Source organism: Choloepus didactylus, chromosome 5 (assembly GCF_015220235.1).
Source record: "Choloepus didactylus isolate mChoDid1 chromosome 5, mChoDid1.pri, whole genome shotgun sequence".
NCBI classification, from domain to species: domain Eukaryota; kingdom Metazoa; phylum Chordata; class Mammalia; order Pilosa; family Megalonychidae; genus Choloepus; species Choloepus didactylus.
The window spans coordinates 79,907,617-79,919,884 of record NC_051311.1 but is presented as its reverse complement, the minus strand read 5'-3'; the positions used below and the strand labels follow the sequence as shown (position 1 = coordinate 79,919,884).

Below are 12,268 nucleotides of genomic sequence, written 5' to 3'. Positions count from 1 at the left end.
ATATTACATGCTGTCATTTTAGATTACATTATTTTACTGTGAAGTTGTTCCTAATTTTCCTTTCTGAAAAATAGTGCGAAATGTATATGACATAGAAAGCAATGTTATATATCTGTTAATTGTGTTAATTATGTTGAAGGGTGTTTATTCTGACATGGATTTACTGCAAGCAGGAGTAAAATTATTTTCTAGCTTTGGGGGAAAAATTTTAAATTCTTTCCTGACCTTTTAACCTTGTCAAATGATTTCTCTGCTCTTGACACAGTGCATTATATTTGCAAAGGTTGGAAGTTAACTCTTCAAGGTACCAGGCATCATTTTTATTGGGATATTAATTCTCAGAGGTGCTAATCTCATCAAGATTTGTAGGCATTTTCTTTCATAGTCCGTTCTGATTTGTAGCTCTTTCTTTTCACAGCAGTGTTAAATACCAAACCTTCTCTGATATGGAAGTTCATTAGAGATATGTCTTTGATGGCAGCCCTTTCCTGGCTTCAGTTTCAAATACCTTGATGTAAAGCTTAAGAAGCCATTGTGTTGTAAGCCCTCCTTGATGTGCCTTATTTAGATCTGCATAGTAAATCAAGGAAAGTAAATAACAAGGCAGCAGATGGAAGCATGAAGATAAGGCCAGTGAACAATTGTATTTGTATTTTGTTATGATGTTGACAGGGGCTAAAATTCACTAATCTAGTTCAACTGATCTGCATTTCAAAGAAATCTCATTTAGCAGCAACTTGAAGGTTTGTAGGATAAAGTTCTTTTATTGCAGCTTTTATTGCATTCTTTGCTAATTTATCTGGTCAAGATTTAGCCTTGCTTACTTAAAGCTGCAAGCATGTTACAAGGAGTCTTAAATACTATGAGAGCATTAATGTCTAGACTATGAACTGAAGGTAATTACATATCCAACCCTGAATAGGGTACATTTAGAAAATATTGTTGTCCACACTGAATTGTCAGAGCAATATAGATGAGGTAGCTTTTTTTTTCTCCCTCTCCTACCCGTTTGCACTGAGATTTTTTCTGCTTCATAAACAAGCTCGTATACAATCAACTACTCAGAAATTATACACAAAATAAGTAGATCTCCTTTAAGAATGAATCCATTAATGCTTATATTGGTTGCGCCCTTTTGAGAAGGGAAGATTATTAGTTTAGGATACCTGGTATCCTTATTTGACTCAGTATAGTTATAAACGTGTATAATAAAACATAAGCAAAGTATGTTTAATGTGAAATTTAAAGTTTTGGAAAAAGCATACGGAGAATATTGGATATTTTCAAATTCTGTTTAAATAGTACTTTAATGGCAATAAATTATTTTGAAATATAGTTAGAAAAACTAAATTATTATATATGTATATTTAGATATTAACTATATTGTCAGTGAATTTGGTTTGCATTGCATTCAAAAGGAATGATTATCAGATTTAGGACAGCTTTCCTGGGCTCAAGTTGAAGCTTTGCCACTTATACCTTCTAAGACTTTGAATAAATTACTTTCTTCTATGATTCTCTTCTGTAAAGTGTGAGGTGAGCCAGAGGCTTACAAAGTCTTCCCAATTAGAAGATCCTGATCATTCACGGACAACTTACTTTATGTCAGATACCATGCTGGGCCATAAGTTTATATAGATAAGTTCTCTTTCCTAAAATAACTCAAGTATAAATTTTCCATGTTCCAAAAGTTGCTGCTGATACAATTAGAATTTGGAATCATGATTTTGTATTTCTCTTTCTCACTTTTAGCAGTCCCTTGGGTGACCTCAGGTATGTTGAGCATGCTAGCTTTGATCCTATTTTCCCTAAGACACAGAGAATTACTTTAGAGGTTCTTCTGAGAAATTTACTCCGTAATTTAAAGAAACTTGTTATGTTCCTTGATTTTTGCCCAGAACGATCTATAATTTTGTTTGGTGCTCTAAATTTTAATGTTAATGCAGAACTTCAGAGTAGATTATAAAACTAAGTATTTTATTTAAATATCTTAGTACATTTTGTCTAGTAAGTCTTCTATGGAAGTAACTCAAATAATGATTTGATTGTCCCCCATGAGAAGTATTTTTGACAGATTTATTTAAAACTTGAAAAAAATGGTGGTGAAAATTATTTCCTGGACTTGACAAACATAAGGAAATCAAGAATGGTTTAACATTAAACTGTCTTTCTTCTGAATTATAATTATTCTACAAGAATTATAATGTCTTGTTCTGACCCTTTTGCCATCTCTGTAGACCCCTGGGTTTTGAGTTACACTCTAGTCCTGCTTCTACTTTGTTCACCCACCATTCCTTTGTCAAATAGTTCAGTCATTCTTCCATAATAAAGCTAGGTTAAGAAAGACTCAAAGATAAATAAGAAACATTTTTATTTTCAGAATAGTTTTTAATTAAATGTGAGAAATCAGGCATGTGGACAAATGTATTACTTGATAGATTTCGTGGGCAGTTTCTAGAAGCTCCAAAGAAATGCTGTGTAAGTTAATTACTTCTGGCAAAGAGAAGGAGGGAGTGCTTCTTGGAGGCTTGACAGGTATGGTATGATTTGGACATATAGACTTCCAGAGGAGAGAGTCATTCAGGTGGAATATATTGAGACTATAAAGGCTGATAAAGGCAAACATCAAATAGTTGAGCTTGATTTTGGAATGTAGAGGAGACTAATGGGACAAAGTAATAGGCAAATTTGATCCTAAGTGAATTGGCCTAGGTGATAGGCTAATGAGTTTTGGTTTACTTGGTAGGTATTGAGGAACCCTTCTGTTAAACCATACAAACTGATCCTTTAGTTAGAAATGGCACCAGGGAAATATTTATATGATTTGAAGTCAAAGTTTTAAATTCAACTGTTATCTGTTTCTTTCCTGTCCTCCTATGCCAGTCTCACAGACTATTAAAATATATTAGATATTTGAAAACCTTGTCAGTTTCTGGTACATTCTGAAAAGATTAATGGTGAGTGTGATTTGATGGACCTGCAGGGAGTGGATTTGAAATTGTCATTGGGGTAATGGGGAAAAAAACTATCATTATAGAGGTATAGGAGAAATTGTGGTTTACAAGGAGTTTTAGAGATATGTAGTATTCTTTGGTATATATTTAAGAAAATTTGAGTTTTCATGAGTAGAGGGAAGGTTTGAGAAAAAAAAAAATGATGATCTATAAGTTAATATTGATTTTTAGAAGGGTCAAAACCAGGATGTTCAAGTGAAGATGTTTAAGAGGCAGCGTAGGATAAAGAACTGAGCAAAAGACAGAATGGGAAATTGATTTCACAGCCTGTTTTAAGGTAATAAAAATTAAATAGCAAACATTTCTCAAAATGTAAATGGACTGTATGCCAAAGGATTCTTCATTTGTTGTTAAGAACTCAGACTAGACTTTCTTTTAGAAACATGTTATATATCACTATTAGGCTACAGGCTAGCCCGTCCATTTAATCCCAAGGTCAAAAACTGGTGGTCCATGTCCCTTATAATTCCTGTAAATATTTGTTGGCCTTAATTACTCTGTTACTTTTTTAAAATATGAAATTAGTTATTAAATCTTATAAATTGGATTTCTCTCTCCCACTCTCTTCCTCCTTCCCCTACCTCCCCAACAATCTCCCCACCCCCCCCAAAAGGTTTTTCAGCCTCTGTTGAAAATTCAGATTTATTAAGACCAAGCCTGCTTTCCTACAAAGAAGTAATGCAATAATCTGTTGGGGTTTAAAACCACCCCTTTAGAGACTTACCATAGTTGTCTATAACTTCCCTTTGTCTTGTCATTAGCTTGTTTTATACTTTTATCTTTGAGTATTTTCTTTTGTGACCTTCATGATATATTTGATGACTATCATACCATTCCTTCTAGCAAAACTTACCTTGAAATGTAACCACTACATGCAACAATTTTTATAAGTGAAACGTGTTTGGATTAGAAGTGAGATCACAGGAACAGATTTTTATTCTAGTGGGTTTGGATTAACCCCCTTCTCTTCTGTTGCCTTTTAATCCTGAGCAGAATTTCATTACCTGCATGGCTGTTGGTTGCCTCCTTGGTGTGGGAAGAATACTACATTTTAGAAAAAAATACCTAGGCTGTGTTGTGGAGTGTGGATTAGAGGGAGTTGAAACTGGGTGAGGGGGAACCAGATAGAAAGTGTATATCTAATAAGAACTTTAAATCTGCAGGTCTGGAGAGAAGTGTGGACTGCAGATATCTATCTATCTATCTATCATCATCATCATCTATCTATCTAGAGTTATTTGCAAACAAGTGGCGGTTGATACAAGAAAAGAGTGTAGACTAAGAAAAGAGGAGGAGAAAAATGAAGTCTTGGGGAAACTGATATTGAGGAAGGGCCTGTAATAGGAACCAGATACTAAAAAAAGGAGGCCTGAGAGGTGGGAAACGAACCAGGAGAGGGTGTTGTCAAGTAAGCCAAAGGGAGAGCTTTAAGCAGGAAGGTGTGAACAATTAGTTAAACAAAGCAGAGAAGTTAAGCAAACTGAGAACTAAGAAGTCACATTTGGCTTGTCAACTAGAAAGTGATTCCTGTCCTGATGATAAAACATTTAGCTTTAAAGATGTGAAGGTTAAGTAAATTCTTAGACCTTCTATGTGAATACCACTTATCTCTAAAACATTGAAAGAATGGATTCTTGTTCATTTGAATTCCAACAAAATGTTTTTGTCATGTAACAGCATCATAGAGAACAACAGAAAAGAAAAACAATAATTTATTGATAAAAAGAAAAAATGAAATAAATGAATAATAACACATTAATGGTACTTTGGATGAATATATGTTTTCATCCAAACTGGGACGCTTTTGAAAGAAAAATGATAGCTATTAATAATATGAGCCACATGTATCCCAGGCAATCCAAGATGTAGGGTCACAATAATTTTAGTTCACATTAAACTATGTATGGTTAACTATGTACCAGACACTGTGGGAGTTTCTTTACCAGTGTATCTCATTTAATGAACAAAGATTTTAGTTGCCAACATTGTTGATTCTTTTTTTGTATATATTGAATAAATTGACAAATATGCCATACATAATTTTTATGACCTTAACTGAAATTAACTGTTCAGTTAAAAAAATGGTACCCACTATATACCATGCTCTGTCCTAGGGGATGGGGAAATGAAGATGATTAGTATAGAGCTCCAGTCAGTCGTTAAGGCTTTCCTAGTGTAGTTGAGAGTGTCTGTGAACAAAATTTCAGTGTGGTAAAGTCAATAATGATAATGTGGTCTGTGAAGATTCCAACTAGTATTTTAGTACATTATGTCCTACGATTTTTTTAGGGTTAAGATTATAGCATGTAGAATAGTTGAATTTTGCAAGGAATAGTTAGCTTTTTTAAAAAAGTTTTATCAAGGGAAAATATAAGGTATAGCTAATTATATATATAAGCATGTTTTTCTCTATCATAAAAAGTTTCATAAAGGGATGCATTTACATATCTATAATGTAATTTTAGCCACAGTCAAGCTATATTCTCTGAAGGGTCTGGCATATTCCTCTGACACATCTGGTAGGTATGGATGCCATTAATTAGCATAGGTTTTGCTATAAATGACATGTCAGTCCAAGACAACAAAAAGTATTTGTTACTGATGTCAATCATTCATCCTTTGTCCGTTCAAAAGGCTTCCCTAAAGGAATGTGCACTGATCTGCACTGACCCAAAATACTGCAAAACCATTTCTGTACACTAGAAACTGAAGTAGAACTATCCATGTTTGAATAGCTATATGGAAATATTCATTTAGAAAGTGTATGTTGATAAATTTTAGTAGTAATACTTTTAAATTACATCAAGATAATTGAATCTTTGCAAAAGAGTGCACAACAGTTTCTGTTATATAAAAATCTAGTCTTGAATTTAATAGCTTTCATGTTCTGTAATCAAATTTGAGTTTTTGTTAGTTTAGAGTGATACTGGGTAAATGATTCTAAGTACTATTTATAATGGTTAAAAACAGAAGGGGGTCCCAAGATTATCAGTTTGTGACCAGATATTTGGTTTCAAGATGTACTGTTTTGGGCCACAGTTATTTTGGTTTTCATATTTAGCTGTTTTGATGTAGATATTGATTAGCTTCTTTTTAATTATTTTTTTACTATTTTCACACTATGTTTTTAAAAAATAAATCTCAAATATAATAATCTTAAGTTTCTGAGCAAAAACTGGCTTTAAAGCACCAGTAGGCTGTGTTTTCAAGAATTAAATGTTTTCCCCAAACATCTATATTTTATTTTCAGTTTTGTTTTAAATGCTTTACCTACATTCTACTTCATTATTTAATGGGAGAGAAAATGAGTGAATTTAAGATAAACAAAGACAATATGATGTAGCTATGGCACAAATAGAAGACATTTATCTTAATATTTAATTTTAATATGGCAGAAAGTGCCCATTATTATAAACCAACATTTTGATAAAATTTATATAGTAGGATCAATTCCCTTACCACCAAAGTTCAGATAATCATCTATATCACACTTCTGTGTCCTTGTAAAGGTAGGATGCATTGCATTTTTATGTCTTATAGACTTGGTAGAGAATTACAATGAAGCCAGATTTAGAACATTCTCGTGTTTTGTGCTCTAATTTGCCCAGTATGCCTTGTTTGAACAGCAATTTCCCAATCTTTATATCATCTTTTGAATTCTTATTTCAGATTCCTTGTCTTGCCTTACAGACCTTCTGCTGTTTCTGGTCTGTCTCATGCTCTTGAAATCATCATCTTTTTATTATTCCATTAAAATTTTTAAAAATGGATTTTGCTTTACACTTTTGTAATCATCCTGTAATTCTTTAGCCCTAAAACATTAAAATGAATGGATAAAAATATTTGATAACTAATCGTCTCTGCCAGTCCATTCGAACTCATGGATTTGCAAAATAATGTTAAAGTCTTTTGAAAATACATTTGAGAAGGCTTTTGTAGTCATTTGGATTTTGAATATTAATTTTCTCCTGCTATGCTGCTTAGCCATAAAAGTGGAAAAGAAGATAGATGTGGGTGTCTTTTAGTGACTTTAATTTAAATACTAGGTTTATTTATTATAATGTTAAGCAATGGCAGTTCCTATTTTTTCTGTTCACCTCAGATCCAACAGAAATTAATGGGATGTGCCAACACCTGCCCCCACCAACATGATAAGAAGAAAGTTTGATGCACTTTGTAATAATTGATTAAAAGTATGATTTCCCCCTAGATCAAACAAATAATAGAAGTCTGTTGAAGCTTTGTCCTGACCTGTTCTGAAAGTAGAAGAATACCCTGGAGAAAGGAGCATTGTAAGCACAAAGAATAAGACTTCTCAATCCTGGGAGAGAGAATTAGTCTACCCTCTGAATGTAAGTCATCTATACTCTTTATTTTCCATCCCTATTTTCGTGCCTATTCAGGTATTAGTAGAAAGTAAAGTGATAACAATATTGTTTGGATTTTTTCCCTACAAAATTTACAGGTGTTCTGGTTGGTATCTTTTTTAGTTACATTTGTGTTAACATTTATTAACTAATAACATAAAGGCAATGCCTTGTATTAATAATATTTAATGCAAAATGGATTTGTTTTATGTGCATTTTCTGGGAGATAACTGTTAAGAATTTTGAAAGTGTTCTGATGAAAAGAAGGTAATTTCCTTTGAATTTAATATCTGCAAATGTGCAATGATAATCCCTTTTTGCTCTGAACTTTGGTTCTTTCTTTTTCTTTTATATTGCTTCATATTTGAGAATAAGACTATCTTAATATATCTATGTAAAGCCACCACCCTGTAAGAGAGACATAAGTCCTTTTGTCGCATTGAAATGGAATTGGACTAAATTTGTTCCTATAATTTACTGTCAAAATATATAAACTTTGTGGGCTCATTGTACTGGAAAGACTGATTCCCTGTCTTGTTAGGAAGAAATTAAGAGATGTGTGTTAATGATTTGCTGTTTAGAAATTTGGAAATTTATCCTCTTAAGTTCTGAAGCAGAAAAGGAATGGCAATGGAAGCTAATACTTGTCTAGCAAAATTAAATTTCATGTTGTTAACACTTATATATGGAAAATTACCTAATACATCATCTTTGTGATAAGCACTTGATTTATGATGTAATGGCTACACTACCAGACTATTGCTTAACAATTGTTAACTTTTTTCATTTCTCAGTGACAGGAATCAACGACTGATTCTTGTTTTTGATTTGTGAAAGTCCAAATTATGCAATACAAAATGAATACCTATTAGAGTTGAATGCACTCAAATCAAGTATTTCCCGTTATCTTCACAATTGAAACATGAATCTTTATATGTTTTGAATGTTATATTCTTATTGACATAACATGTGTCAGAGTTGTCAAAGTAATCTACAATGAGAAATCGCCATAATTTCTAGGTTCATTTTTAATCCCGTTCATTTAGAACGTTATGATATAGCCGTACATTGTGGCCATTCCTAACAATCTATAATTTTAAGTTAGGATTCTCGAATTTAGCAGAAACTACGCATACAAAAAGAACTTTTTGGGTTAGGACTTAGATGTTTTGTTGTTAAACTGATAGGAATACTTTGGAGAAAGACTACAAACATTATCATTCCTTTCAATGACATAAAACAATTGTTTTTCATTTATAGTTACTTTTTTATTATTGAAAAGTGTGATTAAGCTTAAAAAACTTATTTAAATTTCGTGGATCCTTGATGAACTCCAATTTAGTGGTTTGAAGTTGATGAAAGATTGGAAAATAATGCCTTTACAGAAAAGTTTGCTTACTCCCTGCTCTACAGTAATGAAAATGAACAAAGTACAGCAGTAACATGGTTGAATCTCACAAACATAATGTTAAATGAGAAAAGCCAGGCAAAAGAGGATAATACTGTATGAGTTCTCTTATATAAAGTTCCAAAACTAGACTATTGTGTTTAGAGGTACGAGAAGTGATACCACAAAAGTAACAATAATTGTTAAACTGCAGAGGAATGAGGTGGTAGAGACTGACCTGGATGTCCAGGAACTTCTGATGTGTGTCAACAGTCTGTTTATTTTCCTGGCTGGTGGTTGCATTGATGTTTGCTTTATGAAAAACCATTGAGGTGTACATCTTTATTTTAGACACTTTTTGCTTGTTATATAATTCACAGTAAAAAGGAATTGAAGAAGCAATCCCAATGTTAAGTAGAATTCTGAGAAAAACTGAAATAATTTCAATCTATCTACACTAAATATTCAAAGTTAAAAGCTAGAATTTAAAAATCAGTATTTTGTGACATTACAAATCAGTAAATTTTATTTGGTGTTAATGTCCATAGGGGATGATCTCTGTATTTGAATGTGTTTAGTAATTTTTGTGATAATTTATTTACCTACCCTAAACTTGTCTTTATTTTAAGATAGATGTTTCTTTTGATTTAAAAAAAACAGATACGCATTACACTAAATGTAAACAAACATCCATTCTATAGTAATGAACTACTCATTTTTATTGAGTTGTTCATGGTTTCTTTCTTTACATTTTAATTTTTTTATCAGTTGTCCAGCAACCTCTGAAAAAATTTCTCTTGTAAGTGGGAGTTTAATTTGTTAGTTTTAACATGAGTATGCTGAAAGGGAAATGAAAAAGACAAATGCTCTTTGTATTCTTTCTTTTACTAGAATTAAAAAATATATAATTGTGATTTCTGTATAAAAATATCAGATATGGGCTTCTTTCTTGCCTTTTTTTCCCCTTTTTCCTTTCTTTTCTTTTTCCTTCCCTTCCTTTTTTTTTTCCTTTCCTTCTTTCTTTCTTCCTCAATATTTTCTATTGATTAAGAAAGAATGAATATAAGCTTATTCAGTTGGTTGACATTAAGAGAAACCAGGAATTCATTATTTATAAAAATGAAATATAAAAGTTCCTCTTTTCTTCAAGCTTTGGATATAACTAGACTCAACACAAATGTCTAGGGAGAATACATCTGTTGCTATTGCATTTATTTATTTTTTTGTTTCTTTGAAAACTTGGCATTTATAAAATATCTATAATTTTGATTCATCTTGGCCAAAGCCCAGATTACCAAGGAATTAAATGTTGAACATATTCAACTAAGAATTATCTTTGTAGCAACCTTTCCCTTTCCATATTGAAATTTTGGGAATAAAATCAGATTTTGTTTTAAAAACCAGCTATGTTTCTTCATAGTGCCAGAATGAAAAAAAAAATTATGTTGAAGAGGCATAGAGCAATACTTACAGTATATTTAAAACTTATTTTAAACATACAGTGGAGGAAACAGCACCCATTTTTGCATTTGACTGACTTGGGTTCAGATATTTGCTCTACCTCTTATTTTTTATATTGACCTTAGGTAAGATTTTTCATCTGAAAAAAAAAACACAAAAAAACCCTATAATAATAATTTCCTCATAGGATTGCTGTAAAGATCAAATGATCAAGTTTAAAAAGTACCTGGCACATAGCGGGCACTTAATGGTAGTCGTGTATCTTTTGCCCTTTATTCTCTCTGTTTGTAAGTGTCTGCATGTGTATAAAAAAATAAATGTGTATATGTATATAGACATAAATACATATATATGCACATATAGGCATGTATATTATGTGTCTCTCTATATACATTAATGTGCAATATTTTATGTAGCCATTTATTCTCTTTATTCAGTTCTGTTGCAGAGAAGGCTTTGGGAAAGGATATGGTTCTGGAATTCAGGAACATGGATTCTTTCACCATGTGGAAGTATTTAAAAAGTTATTATTTCTTTGTGCCCTAGTACTTCCCTAACTTTATATTAACATACCTGGAATGTTAATAAATCCTTAAAAGAAGATCTAAAGGATATTTACATATCTTTTTCAAATTCCTACCAGGCAATAAAAGTATAGTTTTTTTTTCCCTTCATCATGTAATCCAGAGAATGATATACTACTACATCTTGATTACATTACAGTCCAAAAAGATGTGCATTGGTCAACTTGAGAAGATGTATAGGAATATGGGAAACAAAGATTATTTATTTATTACATGTCTGAAAAGGGATGTGTCAGTTTTGACAGGACAAAAAAATGCAAGAGATGAATTTTTCTGGAAACTTCACTTTCACATGATTTAGTTTTGACTAAATAGCAAAACGCAGTTTCTTGGGAACGTTTGTTCATCTGAGTGTCTTCATAAATGATTTGGATCCTTGTAGAATTTTAATTCAACAAAATGAGGAACAATACTCTGTGTTCTCTTATAAGGAGGTAGGCTTTCTGACAAAAACATCTTATATCCTAAGAAAGTATATTTCTTGCCTAAATATCTTTTCTGAGTCTGTGTCTGTGATTGGCAAATGACTACCTAAAATCTTAGCTAATTGGCTGCTCTCAGACACCAATAGGGTTATAACAAGGGAACAGAATGCTTAAACACAAGGATTAAATCCATCCAACTAATGTATTTATCACGAAATCCTGACTTCTTAGTTTCAAGTGATTACTATTAAAAATAATATAACAAAAAAAGAAACTACTTAGAACTTATGTATTCCCCATATCTCTTTAGGTTTTAAATACAAAATGCATTAGACAAAACTTGTTAAACACAAAATGGATGTTAGTCTCTAAACCTATGGAAGGACCAAGTTGAGAGTATACTTCCACGTTAATGATGCATGATGCAAAATGATATCTGGGACGAGGGGTAGGGTATTCTTTGAACAAATAACTCTTTTTAAGTGGATACATCTATGATCTAATTTTGTGGAGTTGACATTTCTACCCATGCAGCCACTATTACTCATATGCTCCATTTCAATTTGAGCCATGTGGAATAACATAATGGCACAACAAAGTGGTCTTGGGTCAGGGATTATAGAATTGTTTGAAAGTATATGGTCTCCACAGATATGACCTAATGGCCATTTTTGCATAACTCTTAAATGTTTAATGCTTTTATTACTGTTCAACAGAAAAGACCCCAAATTCTTGTTTTGCAAATAAGAATGTATTATTTTCCACATATGGGATGTATTTCAGATTTGTCCAAAAGGCATTGAATGTGTTAAGACCTAAAATCTTCATCTAAAATAAACACACACAGTGTTCTCAGATAACTTAAGCTATGAAGAACATTTGCTAATCTGCTGATGTGGGTCAATTGGTTAAGAATATTTTTTACTAAGGTTTTTTTTTTAAAGATTCTCTTTACTTCAGAACCCCACTTGAGAGTTTTCTTTAAGATTTTAATTTTGAAATTTTATAAACATGCAGAAAATAATATAAT

The 12,268-nt window shown here is 32.0% G+C and overlaps 1 protein-coding gene across 1 annotated transcript in view; it reads left to right on the top strand.

Annotated features, from left to right (window-relative positions):
• FOXP2 (forkhead box P2) overlaps positions 1 to 12,268 on the top strand; it is a 599,809-nt gene that overhangs the window by 75,320 nt on the left and 512,221 nt on the right. Inside the window, exon 2 of the mRNA XM_037836341.1 lies at positions 7,225 to 7,366. The gene's annotated coding sequence lies outside the window, so the exon portion shown is untranslated. The remainder of the gene's footprint in view (positions 1 to 7,224; positions 7,367 to 12,268) is intronic.